Below are 17,500 nucleotides of genomic sequence, written 5' to 3'. Positions count from 1 at the left end.
GGTGGAAATAGTTTTTACTTTTGCGGGTAAATAAAAACGACTCTAAGTAGTGAACAGCTTTTGCTTGAATATGGAACAGGACATTTGATAAGCATTAAATACTTTGCACTAACCGGTTCAAAGATGAAATAATATATATATATATATATATATATATATATATATATATATATATATATATATATATATATACATATATATATATATTTATTTATTTATAATTCTGTTATATTCACTTTATTTATTGAGACTTAGATAGCATCTCCTTTTGTATACTATCTTTAACATATAAAGAATTATATACTTTTCAATAGCCAAGAAGTTGGACCGGAAAATTTAAATATTGATCCTCTATTTAAGAGAGCTCTTTTCTTTCTTTCTTTTCACCAGCCAAGGAGAAATCTTGATTTTTTGTTTTAAGATTTATATAGCATTATTATACTCACCCAACCAGAGCACAGATATATTCGAGTCAAAGGTATCCAATAAATATGTATTTTTGGCCTTCAACATCATCCAAACATTTCATTTACTCCTAATTTTTCTGAAGATTCATACATTGCTTTTAGAATTTCATCTCCAGTTGGTCTTTCTCAATACATATTTAAAGGAATTATTAAACTAAAGTCAAAACATAATTCTAAACCAGAAACCAAAACTGAAATACAATCATGCTTTTTAATTTTTTTTTTCCTGAAACATATTCCCACTAATTAGGACATGATCACCCATTACGTAACCTCTGGTTACTGGGAACAATTGAAATGCTGTTTAGGTTCATTCGGAGTTTCTTCCGTTAACAATCCATGTTTAGGATCTTGTTTAGGAACTTCTCCACCTACCTCTTGTGCTGATTCCAATACAAATTTTGTTAAATTAGCGTAGATTACTTCTTTACTTGCTTCCAATTCATCATGTAACTGGGAGTACCTATTTTGTATTGCCAAACTAAACCCCTCAACTTTTCTCTTATTACAGGAGTGTTTATTTTCTTTCATAAAATTATTTTTTTTCTTTCCTTCACTCTACACAAATTTTGCTTCTCACCATTCTATGATCGCTTAATTTTAACTTGCTCAACACTGTTACATCTTTAACTAAATTGACTTTTTCACTGAGAATAAAATCTATTTCATTTTTCGTTCCTCCATTTGGGCTTCTCCAAGTCAATTTTCAATGTTCCTTTTTATAAAAGGTGTCCATGATATAAAGATTGTTTCTTTCAGCAAATTCTACAAGCATCTGTCATTCCTTGTGCCAACTCCAAATTTACCTACTGCCAATTCTACTCTCTTCTTTTGACCTACTTTAGTATTGAAATTTCCAAAACAAAGGTAAATTAGGTCTTAGTTCTTTGCATAGATATTTCCAGATCTTCAGTTTATACTTCATATATATATATATATATATGTATGTATATATATATATATATATATATAAATATATATATATATATATATATGTATGTATATATATATATATATATAAATATATATATATATATATATATATGTATGTATATATATATAAATATATATATATATATATATATATATACATACATATATATACACATATATATACATATATACACACATATATATACATATATATACAAATATATATACATATATATATATATATATATATAATTTATATATATATATATATATATATGTATATATATAATTTATATATATATATATATATATATAATTTATATATATATATATATATATATATATACAAACAGGGCAAAATAAATATAATCATGATGTCTTAATTGCAACATTTGATGCGATCTTATTTTTAAAACTACGCGAATGTGATTTCATAAAGTGAATATCAAAAGAATAATAAATGTTGGCATTGTTACAAAATTAAACAGCCTGTATAATCTAAAATGAAACAAATAGGCATTCCAGGTCATATTAGATGAAAATATTTAAAAAGCTTACCAGTCATTACATGATGCTTTGAAAACAAAGGAACAGCGCTAGGATAGATATCTTGGGGATTCTTTATCAAAGGAAAACGTTAATGAAATTGATGGAGAATATATCCAGATATTTACACACACTTTTAATCCTGCAGATATTTTTGTGAAAAGCCTATTTGTTAGTACTACGCTGGATTACGTACCATTATTAAATTCATTACTTCTATGATGTTTTTAAGGAAAGTTTTAATTTGCATTCCAAATACAGTTTCTCTATCACAAAGTAATCCAATCAATTATGAAAGAATTACTGACGTTATATAGCACATACTTTACCTGCATTAATTACTTATGAATACTTCCAAAAGAAGTAAAGTTTTTTTTTGTTCTAAATAAATCTTGAAATGAATTATAAGTTAAGTGTAAGTATATAACGGGACTAAGCTTGTCATGGCCGAGAGTCAAATAAGATACATAGCTTTAAGAGTCAATTTGACGAATGTGAACATATGGCCAGGCGTTGGGATCGGTAAAGCCATTCAGCGTCATGTTCAACTTTGGGAAAATTTTGTTGATGCACCATGGAATACAAATTATGAGGTTGAATATTTGAAGGGAAGAAAGAAACCTGGAATGAAAGTAAAGTAGAAGGCTATTTAGTGGCCGCGCTAGGGGGCAAAGGGAGGGGTATTTGAAGTTACAACAAAATGAGTTCAATCTTAATTACTGCTTCCCTCACCTGATGTTAATACATAATTTGGTCAGCATTGAAATAAAACGAGTTTCCTTAAGAGGTATCCACTTATATTACCTGCGTGGAAAGGTAAAATATCTTTAAATAGCAAAGATGATGGTGTAGGGAGAAAGGTAAATCTAATGAAAAAAGACGAAGCTCAAAGCAAAAGTTTTCTACAAAAAAAAAGCAAAGGAAACATTTGTTGAGGAAAAAAAGAAAAAAACATACCTCCCTCCAATCGGAAGACCAGAATTGAAGAAATTTCCTGACAATTACAGGTCTGTTGCTCACAGTTATGTCTTTTCCAATGTTTTACAACAGCGAGTTCGACGTGACTCCCAACAAAATTGTCCAAAACGCAGTTGTGTTACGGACGTTTTATCACGGGGGAGGGGAAAGAAATGAAGACGGAAAACTGGACAATAGAACAATTTCCAGATATAGAAAAAAAAAAAATAATGATATGAAAGTAAAATTAAAAACCAGATGCCTTCAGCATTTAAGCTTAACTAAGAATCTACTATAATTTCAGATCACTCCACTCCTATTAATTTATAGGTGGAACTGTAAGATTATAAAAACCCGTATCGAGGTATTTATGCCACTAAGGCTTCAATTTAATCATTTCACAATAAAGTTCAGAATTCGTTATTTGCTTTCCCAAAGAGCCAACATTCACCAGGTAATGATTCCCCCGTCAACCTCACAATCCTATCTGCAGATGTTTGATGGTCCTTCCAGTGATTTAACTTGGAAATTGATTTCCAAAGGCTTTTTAATGTAGATACCGGGTGCCTAAGAACAGTCTGCAGACCTGAGGTTTATTTGCATTTGCCTAATCACTCCTCAGTTCTAACGATGATGTATTCCTTATAAAACGTGGTCTTTGCGTATACATATCACCAAACAATTATTTACTATGCCCTTTCTATTCATAACCACGAATTTCCTAGAGCATTTGGAAAGAAATTGTTCTGACAATGTTTTGTCTTGCACAAAATGATATTAGTGAAAATACATGAGAAAAACTATTATGTGAATAACCAATTTTTCTCCAGTGTATAACGTAATAGATAACGAGGTCTTCTTCGCATTTCTCGTCTTCTGTAGTTTTTCCTCTTTTCACACCTACATTTAGTTCCACCCAAAACATCAGTTTCCTCCCTCCAATAACTTAAATCTTCCTCCCATCAGTAACTTTAATTTGTCACCCTTCCATAGACAACTCGTGTGCACTTGGCATTTGTATATCTAAGGGTCTGGAATTTCCGGTAACTGGATAACTAGATAACTAGAAAAGTCTATTTATTATTTACGTTTTGTTCAACTGGGATAGAATCAAGCCCACGTTGGTTTAGCGAGACAAGGAAATCGAGGTCAATTGTACAAGAGAGAGAAAGAAAACCAGACCAAAAATGTCCGATGCACTTACTATTCTTGAGACCATTAAGAGTGGTAACTTTCAGTTGAAATATATAGTAAGATAAAATACCAAAGTAGGTAACGAATTATTGGGTACAACCAGGATAAGATGGAAAGATATCTTGGATCACCTACTGGAAGCTAATGATTAACATGCACAGCAGGTGATTGTGTGAATCAGAGTAACTAGGAATGTATTACAAGAGGTAATGGGTCACAATACATCCAAGAAGCAAATACAGCGAGTAAACGATTACAAAGTATAGGCTATTAGTCAAATCTAGTATCCCAGTGAAAATAAAGTGCGCTCGCGCGCGTGTTGTTTGTACTGTGGATGACTCCTAAGTAGATATAAATGAAGTAAAGAAATATCCTATAAAAAACTAACATTTTTCTTAACAGAATACATTATCCACATGAAAACCAACTAACGAACCTTTTAAAATTTTCTTCTAACTCGGTTACATCGCCTTTACAAAGTGATATGCATAATGTCCCATAAGCCCTCGTTATGCGGATTATAAGTATAATTCATGCCTGGGGAGAACACATATATTAAGAGGTAAACGAGTTTGTTGAGTAGCTAAGAAAAATGAGCATGTTTGTCAAATCTACTTCTCTTAACGGATTAACAAAGGCCTTTGACACATACTCAGTGATACAAACTTGTACAACAGTTTCTTTTAAGCATCATTTTGAGAAAAAATGTGAAGTGTGTAAAACCTGGAGCATGGATAGGGCTAGTTAATGCCATAAATATTAAATTTTTTTTTATATTGAATTAAAAAAATAAATATCATATTTGGCTGTCATTTACACCACATACTAGATGACTATCTATGAGGGCCCATATTTTAGTTATACACCTAACTGAGTACATTCCTAAATTAAGGAGAATCTTTATATTCGTAATAATCTCATTTAACATTCAATTATGACGTTAAAATAGTAAACTAATGAAAATCTAAAATGATGCAAATGCCAAGGGTGAATAATCTTCATTACACTTATAATTAGAGATAACTAAATAATTGTTCTCTTCTCTTCCCTTTACAGAACACAACTCTGCTGACTGATGAGAAGAAAGCGGTACACATCAGGCCCCGTCACACCTCATATTTCCTTCGACACCTTACCACGCTTAAGGATGCCAAAAATCAAGGGTCTATAATGGCATTAAGCCACCTTAACCCAAGAAATCACTTTCATGGATGAAAAAAGTCTAATTGGATATCGAAATTCTCTGGAGGTGAACACCAAATAATTCGTTTACTTCTTCAATGCAGAATTACATTGAAATGCAAAACATTATACACCTAACTTAAATTACCTTCATCAATTAAGATGAAAAGATTTATACTGGCACAGTATAAATAATAATAAAGTAAAAAGAAAAAAAGAAATTCCTCATTCATTTAAGTCCAAAACCTAACTCTGACTAAACTACATTCGGTTATTAATAATATCTTGTTCGTTAGATAAAGTTAGATGGGTTCTTGATACTTAGTAATGAATTGAAAGGCTGATCAAATATTTTAGTGGATGGTCATATTGTTTTCAATGCTCCACAAAATTGGTCTTATCTCTCTAAATATCTCATAAAATAAACGTGTGCTATCGACTAATGAAACGAAAAAAATAATCAATTATCATCATTATTATAAACACTACAGACGTATCTGCAAAATACTGTTTGAACATTTAAAAAAATCACAAAAACCTGGTTAAAAAAGGATTATATATATTAGACACAATGCAGTGACAAGAATTTTTTAAGAATCCTGGGGAGGGGAAGGGGAGCGTTAAATTCTCTAGCGGTAAGCACGCCCCCAATTACCGCATCATCAAGTTACAATGAAAATTTACACGACATTCACTTCAGCGTACATGGTAATCTCTCTCTCTCTCTCTCTCTCTCTCTCTCTCTCTCTCTCTCTCTCTCTCTCTCGCCATTGACCTAATTCTTTCAATTCATAAATATTCACAACACTTTGTATTCATTGACCCGTTTCAGAACACTATGACCTTGCCACTTCATACTATCTCTATCTATCTTGGCCTGAGTAGTACTTCATGGATGTCTGTTCAACTTGTTCATGTTAATGTTCTTCAAGTAACGTCAATGACAACTTGAGTGCCTCCACATGGCAAGACAATTACTCATTCATCAATTTACTAAGATTTACAAGAAATAAAAAAAAAAGTTTAAATTTAGAATATCACCACCATAATCAAACCTTGAAAGAATAACAAATGATGCAACATTACAAATCCTTTTACAGAGGATTGGGGAATATTGTGGAGTGCCTTATAGGTGTGTGTAGCAGACTCAATATATGAGTATGATTGTTTCCAATAGCAAGCTCGTAAATCAAAACGTAGCTAAACCCTAAAAATATTTTCCCATATGAAATGGGTGGCATTAATTCGATGCAGTACATGTTCATAAATAACATATACACTCAAATTTAAAGGTTTGTAATAGTAATTGAACAATAATATCAAATTGGATACAAATTAATATTTTACAATGAAATATAAAATTACACGGTAAAACTGTTAATAAATGGTAGTGAAATTAGATAAAAAAGTCTCCATGACAGAACTCCTCCTCGTCTCATGGGAAGCCGTGAAAGGCGTCCGTGTCATGTCTCATGTGAGCGTGATTAATTGGGTAATGTCGCTGTGGTGATGGATGGATGGATTGATGCCACCCTGTTCATCTAGTCTTCCAGATTGGCACACTGAGAGGCGATTATTTCCCTCTGTAAAATTAACTGTGAATACAATAGTCCTGCCTGCAATTGTGTCCATCTGATGAGCTACCACTGTAATATCTCAGTTGGTCTTAGCAGTTGGAATTAATATGTACAGTAGTATGTATGTACTGTGTGTAATGTACACTATGTAACATCATGGGGTACCATTATTTAACCTATCTCTACAGGTATGTTTTTTCTGAACCCGAAATTCTGATTACCTTGACACAGCCATTTTTCATATTCCTTCTTCAAAACCCTTTCGACGATTTCCTCTTCTACAAAATAACTATTGGTTTATGTTTGTTCCTTCCTTTATAAGAAAATGCTGGACCTATGACCATTTTTTAGACAGATGACTAATTTAAAAACAAAATTGCACACATACATTACAGGTATTAGTGTACATCTATATACCAAGACACTACCCCTAATTTTAGGGAGTAGCCTACATAAACAAATGGAACAAAAAGGGAACTTTTTTCTCTTGGCTCCTCCCAGCCTAACGAGGTATTCAACCGTGTTTGGCTGGTACTGCTAGGGTGCCACCGCCCCCCCTCCCCCGTTATCCACCGCAAATGAAGCTACATATACTGAATCCCTCACAGCTGCTACCTCAGTGGTCACCCAACCGACCGGAGGAAGCAGCAGGGTCTATCGGAACTGCGTCACAATCGATCGCCTTTCATTGCCTACATAGTGTAGTATATTATTCATAAAAACATATTCCAACTCATATGAAACATTTAGAACATTTTTTTTGTTCACAAAGGAGAAATGCAGTTTCTTATAGAATAATCTTGTCCGTAGAGTACTTATGCACCAAAAATGAGCATTCGGAGGGAAACTTTTGCTCCTAGACAATGAACGTGTACTTGAATAAAATTTCAGGGTCGTATACCAAAATGTATGTATTCAGAGCTACTCGTAAACCGATGTGTTACTATATCTATATCTATCTATCTATCTATCTATCTATATATATATATATATATATATATATATATATATATATATGTATATGTATGTATATATATATATATATATATGTATATGAATATATATATATATATATATATATATATATATATATATATATGTATGTATATATATATATATATATATATATATATATATATATATATATATATATATATATATATATATGTATGTATATATATATATATATATATATATATATATATATATATATATATATATGTATGTATGTATGAATATATATATATATATATATATATATATATGTGTATGAATATATATATATATATATATATATATATATATATATATGTATGTATGAATATATATATATATATATATATATATTATATATATATATGTATGTATGAATACATATATATATATATATATATATATATATATATATATATATATAAATCCTGCATGTGCAAACGTATATACGGTCTCTATATAATGATAATAAATTTATCTTTATTACTCAAGAACGACGGCCTTTAACGGTTCCAATAAAAGTTGCAAGAAAGTCAGATAGTGACTTCTTTTGATATATTTTAAAGGACTTCACCAGACTTATTGGGAAGAGGACGAACTTCCAGAAATCTAAGATGAGAGAGAGAGAGAGAGAGAGAGAGAGAGAGAGAGAGAGAGAGAGAGAGAGAGAGAGAGAGAGAGAGAGAGAGAGAGAGAGAGAGAGTTAATATTTTTCTTTTTTAAATCCAACGTTTACGGATATTCCACGAAATCATATTTGTAGGGTCATAGGGTAATGAACTGAGGAGAAAAACTTGATAAACATTAACATTGATATATCAATACACGGAATATATCTGTAAACTACATCAATATATATATATATATATATATATATATATATATATATTTATATATATATATATATATATATATATACATATGCACACACACACACATAATTACATATACACAGATAAATGCTTATTGCACCATGGCGAAGGCTTGTTGACGCAAACAAAAGTAGACATGTTTGTCTGATGTTATGTTCTACAAGTTTTTTGGTATGTACGTACTCTCACAGTGTTATATATAATTAAAAAAAAAAGAGGTCCAGATTCCCATATCTAATTATGTGTATACAGTATATATTATATAAACACGCACCTACACACACACACACACACACATATATATATATATATATATATATATATATATATATATACGTATATATATACATACATATATATACGTATATATATATATATATATATATACTATATATATATATATACATATATAAATGTATATATATACATATATATATATATATATATATATATATATATATATATATATATATATATATATATATATATATATATATATATATATATATATATATATATATTAAGGAGCGTTTAAGGAGATTAAAGAAGCCCCGGTAGCATATCCTCCCCGAATTACTGGTCTTGCTTCCGGACATAATAAAAACCCAACTCTGAAGGTTTAGAACCGATTCACATTATGTAATTAGGACAGGAATAAGACATATCGAACCCAAATACTGGAAAAAGCTACGTAAATAATGCCAATGCATGGTAGCTTATTTCATAAGTGACATCAAAATCATGAATTTCTTGAGACTCCTAAAAAGTTAAAAGTGTATCTTGAACGAGAAACCTCCATACAAGGTCTGTGGGTTTCATTTCTCCCATGATTAAATAACAATGAAATTTCTAGTCAACCTATTCTCACCCCCGTCTATCTGTATGCCTGTTCGTCTATTAGACCGTCTGTCTACTTGAGGTCAACAACTACAGTTATATTATTTTATTTCAAATCAAATTTCTCTGGGCGTTACCTCTTTTATAAAATGTATTAAACAATACGCTTCGTAATTCTTGTACACTTCCTGTAACACATATTTCTTACTCTTTCTTACCATTTTCAAGTAACATATATCTACTGTAAACTGGGTATCGATTTAGGAATATGTGCTACACACCCCAGCGCTAGGGCCTGTGAGGCCATTCAGCGTCCAACCGAACTGAGGAAACCCCGTAGTTACACAATGAAGTAAAAGAGGCTGGACAGCCAAATAAAAGAAAAGAAGATGGAATAAAGTTAAAGTAGAAGGATGCAAAGTAAGTACAGTTAAGGGCCAAAGCAACGCTGCAAAGCCACCTTAGCAGTGCCTACAGTGCACAGCGTGAGATAACTAAGGTCACTACCTGCCCCTACGACGGTAAGTGGTAGCAGACTTTCGTAAAAATATTGCAACCAAAGGACTGACCTATCAATTTTAACAGACTAACGAGCACGATATACTACAAACTGTTTAAGAAGACATTGAACTCTCCTAATCAATCGAACATATAGTACTGTTTGATGGCCCAGGCAGCGGGAGGTTATATTCATGAAAGGTTTGTTGCATCTTAAAAACCTAAATAGACCCGCACTAACGCTTCCTACATACACAGTGCACTGGAAGTAGACATCGGCGAACCTTTGATTGAGACTCGTATATCTTGAATTCTGCATTTAAAATAAATAGGTATCGAATATACCGTTCCTTATTGAACCTAGTCATGTGGTCTATTGTGTTCGGAGTCAAGATGCTCACCATTATTGAGCTGACGCACCTTATAAAGAGTGATTTATTGGACACATGTTGTCGAGAATCACTTTATTTCAATTTACTCAAGGGTATTTAGTCAATTTACTGGCCGTAATTTCCAGTGACGAATAAATACAACACGTGAAAGGTGCTTAGTTAACTACTCCGTTAAACAGAGAATAAATATGAAATGTCAACCTCGTTGAATTGACCCAATTGACAAAATACATAAAAAACATAGAATCACCAAGTAAATATATAACAATTCTTAAAAATTAAAACGACCATATGTTAACTTATCCATACCTTCCGTAGTTATATACACCTCCATAACTAAAATTGGTTGCACACCTACCTGTAAAGAAAATAAATCTTAAGATATATAAACAATAGTATTCTATTGAAAACATTAATAAAATTATTTTACCGACAAGTGCATTATGTACTGTCATAAACAGCGGAAATATGCTCAGCAGTGCAATGGCTGGATTAACATTAGTTTACATCACAAAAAGTAACTTATCGTGGATTTTGGGAAAAAGACTCTTCAAAATAGTAGGCCCCGTATCGAAATATTTCTCAGATAATTATTCAAAAGCTTTCATCTTGACCTTTTATCTATTATTTCTTTTTTTTTATTTAATTACGCCAAAGGAAAAATATTCAGCTTCTACATATCAAAATCGGTACACTGGCGAGAAAATCTATTTAACAAATAATTAAAAATATTAATAAATGAGTGAATTAAAGAATTTTTTTTTTTTTTTTTTTTTTGGTGACGTTTTCGAAGAATTTAGTTAACGTTTGATATGGTTCATGGTAAATTTAATTTTTACATTTAAATTTAAGTAATTTACAAATGACGAATACTTATATACAGAAAATTATATAAATTTTAATGATGAGATCAATTGAACACACCCTTTTGATATATTGTAAAATTTTAAGGCTATTTGGTTAACATACTATTCACAGATCATTTGATGAACATTCCTGCTAAGTGCAACTTAGGTAAGGATATACAATGCATTTTACGTAATAGAGATTATGAACAAAACGACTGACAATAATAATAATATCGAATCATTATCACCTTTCCTGTCGTATTTAATATAAAATGGCCTATTATTTCCATAAACAGGGAATTCTATTAATACTAAAGTTATTTGATATAGAAATTATTATGGTTCATCAGTCGACAGGAAATGGACTCCTCTGCAAGTTTTAGTAAAATATTTTTTCTATCCTTTCCTCTATTTAGTAGAACCCAAGATATAAAACTTTGTGATTACATGGCAATATTTGGTTAGGTCAGGATTGAATCCTTACCATTAACGAAAAATAATAAGGGTTTTCAATGATATACTAATCGTCTTCATATACAGTATATATATATATATATATATATATATATATATATATATATATATATATATATATATATATATATATATATATCCTCTAACGCGTACTGATGCAAAGGGCTTCAGTTAGATTTTGCCAGTCGTCTCTATCTTGAGCTTTTAATTCAATTCCTCAGCCATGTAGGCCTGGATCTTCCAACCCTTCTAGTACTTTGTGGAGCCCAGTTAAACATTTACTGAAATATTCTCTCTTGGGAAGATGAAGTTAATGGCAGCAGGGTGAGAGATTGGGTTTAAGGCGATGGACAAGATGTCTCTTCGACTACTCTCGATGCCTAGCGGATGATCTCAGTGGAATTAGTGCCTTAGTTAGATAGGCACTGCGCATCACAAGGACCTGGCTTTCCGTTGATGAATTTAGTCAATGAATCCTCTATGGAGATATATATATATATATATATATATATATATATATATATATATATATATATATATATATATGTATATATATATATATATATATATATATACACACATATATATATATATACATACATATATATACATATACATATATATATATACATATACATATATATATATACATATACATATATATACATATACATATACATATATATATACATATACATATACATATATATATATACATATACATATACATATATATATATATACATATACATATACATATATATATATATATATATATATATATATATATATATATATATATATATATAAATTATACTCAACTAATGGTAGAAAAAAATGATATCACTACCGTGTATTCAATATCTCCCAGTAGAATCACTTCCGAGAATACTAACCTATAACATCAGTACAACAATTTGTAATAATGGTGCGTTTGCTTTCCAACGCCAATTAGGTTTTTACAATGACCTCAAATCTCGTTAATTGTCCTTTGGGGTCTAATTACTATCTGTAATGGGTCTTTCATCGAAGCAATAATCTATTCCCCTCGTTCTCTGCAAATCCATTGTTTCTACGTGAGTGTACTTGTAATTATAAACAGAAAGCAAATATATTTTGCCTATATGTGCAAAACAGGGGATGTGTGAAATTGGCAAAACATTTTAACATTACGGATGTGTTAAAACATTCTTTCAACCTCGGCGTTTTTCTTTTCTTATTCCCATATTTTCTTCCTTTTCAAAAGAAAAAAAAACGTCTAAATGTGCAAAATTTATCATTAATCGAATGACAAGTTACAAACCTACTAATTAGCTACGATGGTGAAGATTATTTCAATTCTAAGTACAAAAAACCTGAATTCGACAGGTAGGCTATATGTGCAGAAGAATTGTCATTGACTTTCTTCGCGGCTAAATGGTACGGCCACTGTCATACAAGCATCCTGGACCAGGGTTCGATTCCCGGCTGGTCAGATGCTATTGTCTTTGAGTGGTTTCGCCTCAAGACTCTGATCCCAAGGTCGGTAAGATAATCTAGACATTAATGTATTAAAATACATGGCTTATTTGAAATATTAAAAAACACGTCTAAATGTGCAAAATTTAGCATTAATCGAATGCCAAGTTACAAACCTACCAATTATGGTGAAGATGGGTTGATTTCAATTCTTAATAAACAAAATCGTATATAGTATTATCTGAAGATAAACTTTCATAACCGTATAAACCAGCCTTTCTCTTGAGTCGATGCAGCATCTGTGACCTGAATATGACACCACCAGGGAGCTTTAGACATTTAGCAGAGCTCAGCTGGTCAGTTTCTGAGTTAAAGATGGAATGAGAACAGAGGGTTGGAAGCAACATATGATACTCCCCATTAGAAGGTTATATGTTTTTATTTTTTTATTTTCTCTTTAAATTGGATTTCTATAGAACAAAAATGAAATTAACAATTTATTTTCAGCACCACACGTAGTATAATTCTTTTTCAATAGCCATAAAATAGCCAATGCAAAGGTCTGCTAGGTGAACATTAGATACTCTGTCCATTAGCAAATTTCTCTTCGCCAGTCAATAGGTTCATCTAAATATAACTTGCATAGCAAAGCTGAAGTAAAATTCTAAAAATGCATTCTTTCATTATCAAAGTATTTTTGATAACTAACTCAAGATTTAAATAATTACAGAAGGAAGTTGATACAGATGAATGAGTGTTAATGAATATGGTAAAATAATAAACAACAGAAGTAAATAACATAATGTGTGGGTGTAGCCTCGTGCAACACAACTTTAACCCAGGAAGTCAGAGACCCTTGGCACAGAAACTTGGGAACATTCCAAGACCAGTAATCATTTGTTACAAGATAGCCGCCAATGTAAAAGTAATTGACCATTGCACCCAAGTTGGCCGAGTAGTCGTTAGAAGACCCAGTGATGTATCCTAAGCAGAACGAGACTGAAGTCATGGGATATTAAGAGTGTCCAATGAACCAAGAAGACGCCATAATATATCATTTCTTTTGGAGTTTAAAACCCGGTATTATTTGCAGTTTTAGGTAATGATAATTTCTTCTAATAATGCTATTTTGTCATAATCGACGAAGTTTGATTATCTTTAGGGATTTACTACTAGACACTAATGGAAGTTTATGGTTAAAATTAGCGTATAAAATAATCTACGGTTAACAAATATAGAATTATTAAAGGACATTCCTACAGACTGATATGAATTAGTGTATTTTACATGCCGTTCTTTCAGCTTCCGCATATCTTTCAAGTAGACCAGACGGATATAATTCTAATTGGAGACATTTGTTTCTACTTTGACTTGCTCACTTGCCTAACTATTGTTAGTGTTTTACTAGCTACAGATAGATCAAAGAAAATGCCTTGACTATTGTAGCAGTAGCTTCTCTTTGCTTTATTCTTATACACTGTATAGGAATTATGGAATTTATCCAAGAATTAGGAATTTGCTCTCCCCTGTACACACCACAGATGATCTTGTACAGTTGATTTTTTTAGTATGTAGCCCCATATTTAATTTTTTTTCCTTGAATGCCAGTGAGTTATGGGGTCCTTTGACTGGCCAGACAGTACTACATTAGATCCTTCTCTCTGGTTACGGTTCACTTTCCATTTGCCTACACATACACCGAATGGTCTGGCATATTCTTTACAGATTCTCCTCTGTCTTCATACACCTGGCAACAATGATATTACAAAACAATTCTTCTTCACCCAAGGTGTTAACTACTGCAATGTAATTATTCAGTGGTTACTTTCCACTTGGTAAGGGTAGAGACTTCAGTATGATAAGCATGTCTTCAAGGAGAAGGACACTGCAAATTCAAACCATTGTTCTCTAGTCTTGGGTAGTGCCATGGTCTTCCACTGTCTTGGGTTAGAGTTTTCTTGCTTGAGGGTACACTCGGGCACATAATTCTATATACTTCCTCTTCCTCTTGTTAAAGTTTTTTTTATAGTTTATATATGAAATATTTATCTTAATGTTACTGTTCTTAAAATATTTAATTTTTCCTTGTTTCCTTTCCTCACTGGACTATTTTCCCTGTTTGGACCCCTTGGACTTATAGCATCCCGCTTTTCCAACTAGGGTTGTTGCTTAGAAAATAATAATAATATAATAATAATAATAATAATAATAATAAATAATAATAAATAATAATTTTTTACTGACTATCGTTAGCCTTTAATCCTATGACTTAAGAAGAATTTTCTTAATATGTGCTATTTTATCAGGTACCTTCGTCTATACTCATCATCATTTTACGTGTTCATCTGTTTTATCTACTCGCAATGAAATGAAAATTTATAGATTAACCACGGTTGAGATACTCTATACCTAGACCGTGAGATTAACATTTAATTCATGTTATGGACACGTATCCGTAATTATTATCATATGTAAACGTTATGATAACTGAACATGGTATTTTATAGACGCTATTATCCTTTCCCCTACACACAAGAATACTACAATCATCAGAACATAAATCATGGCAAATTTAATTCAATATTTAGAATTTTATTGTTTTCAAAAAATGTATCTCATTTGAACTCATCTCATGATGAAACACTACAACAAGCAGATTACAAAGGGAACGCATCTACAAGTAACAGAAAAAAAACATGTAATCCAGATAGTAAAGCCATAAAGTTTTAGTGCCATCAATACAAAATCTTAAACACAGTAAATATAGATCGATTTATATTTCCCATACAGCACAAGCTTAGAGAGAGAGAGAGAGAGAGAGAGAGAGAGAGAGAGAGAGAGAGAGAGAGAGAGAGAGGTCATGCGATGTTGACTATGTGAAACATAATTATATATAATTTACATATAATTAATTTCTTCACAAATAGATAGGTTATGGAAATCTACCCACAAGAGAAGCACCTTCAAATTGCTGTATGTCTTCCTCAAATACTGCAAAGACCTCTTTCCACCTTATGAACAACATATCTCCCTGCTGCAAACAGAAAATATTGACCTGGCATCTTCCTAACTAATATCCGCCCAAACCCTTGAAGCTGAATAATATTATCCAACATGAATAATCTTACGTCATTGAATGAAAGAAAACGAACATCTTACTTGAGTAAATGAGTTATAGACTACATATTAAGAAACCAATTTTAAAGTAAAACAAAATAAGGCAAACTTCTTCCTTCGGGGAAAAATATTTCGACTTTAATTTAAGAGAAGGAAAGCTTTCATCCGCATGTTCTTGGTCCTTTCTTGAGCTCAGGCTGCGTCTGTTTGGTTAGTTAGAGCGACAGCCCTTCAGGCAATATTACAAGATTGTCTAAGCACCGTCAGCAATCAGTTTTGCTTTCGGCTATGGAGAGGAGTAAAATGCACCCTACAAACTGGTGAAGTTCGAATTCATATCAATTTATTTAATGTCATCTATAACTGATACTTTATTATTTCATTAAGCTGTTTTAACTTCATTATTGAAACGTTCCTCAACAAATTCCGAGATTACAATCTTGAATGTGGATTGCAGCTCTGAGTACCATCCATTCATTTTTTAAATTCTAATCCTATAAAAAACATAATAATTTACTTTCACATCTTGCGAAAGGTAAAATAGAATATTTCCCAATTTCTTTGGAAAATCCTAAAATATACCGATGTTAGTTACGAACCCATTTTGATTGCATTAACAATTACAATTTCTTTTTTACAATACCAATTTTCTGTATAAGCAGAAAAATTGGAACAAATGTCATTCAAAAAACAATTTCAAGGGTGAATTTCCAATAAAAAAATACTTTAAAAAAAAACTCAGCCACATTATAAATCTATTTATAATCGTAAACCTCAAACAAACATTTTAATTATTTGTCTACAAACGTCAATGTTTCATTTATATTCAGGTTGTCTTATATTCGTTAATTTCACAGAAATTCAAGGGAGAAATATGCATGGAAATTCGACCACGACCTGAACCATGTCAACAAGGTTACGTAGTTTACGAACCTGGTCAAAATTCAGTATTGGATGTATGAGAGAGAGAGAGAGAGAGAGAGAGAGAGAGAGAGAGAGAGAGAGAGAGAGAGAGAGAGAGAGAGATTCCCTGGAAATGCTTTAATTTGTTAAAAAAAATACGATTACTTCGGTGTAGCTCCTATATCAACTAATCAATGACCTCATCAAGCATGGAACAACTTATACGAAGAAACTATATTTCTCTGTTCCCAC

The sequence above is a fragment of the Palaemon carinicauda genome, chromosome 3, assembly GCF_036898095.1.
Source record: "Palaemon carinicauda isolate YSFRI2023 chromosome 3, ASM3689809v2, whole genome shotgun sequence".
Lineage (NCBI taxonomy): Eukaryota > Metazoa > Arthropoda > Malacostraca > Decapoda > Palaemonidae > Palaemon > Palaemon carinicauda.
Note: the sequence above shows the minus strand (reverse complement) of the source record.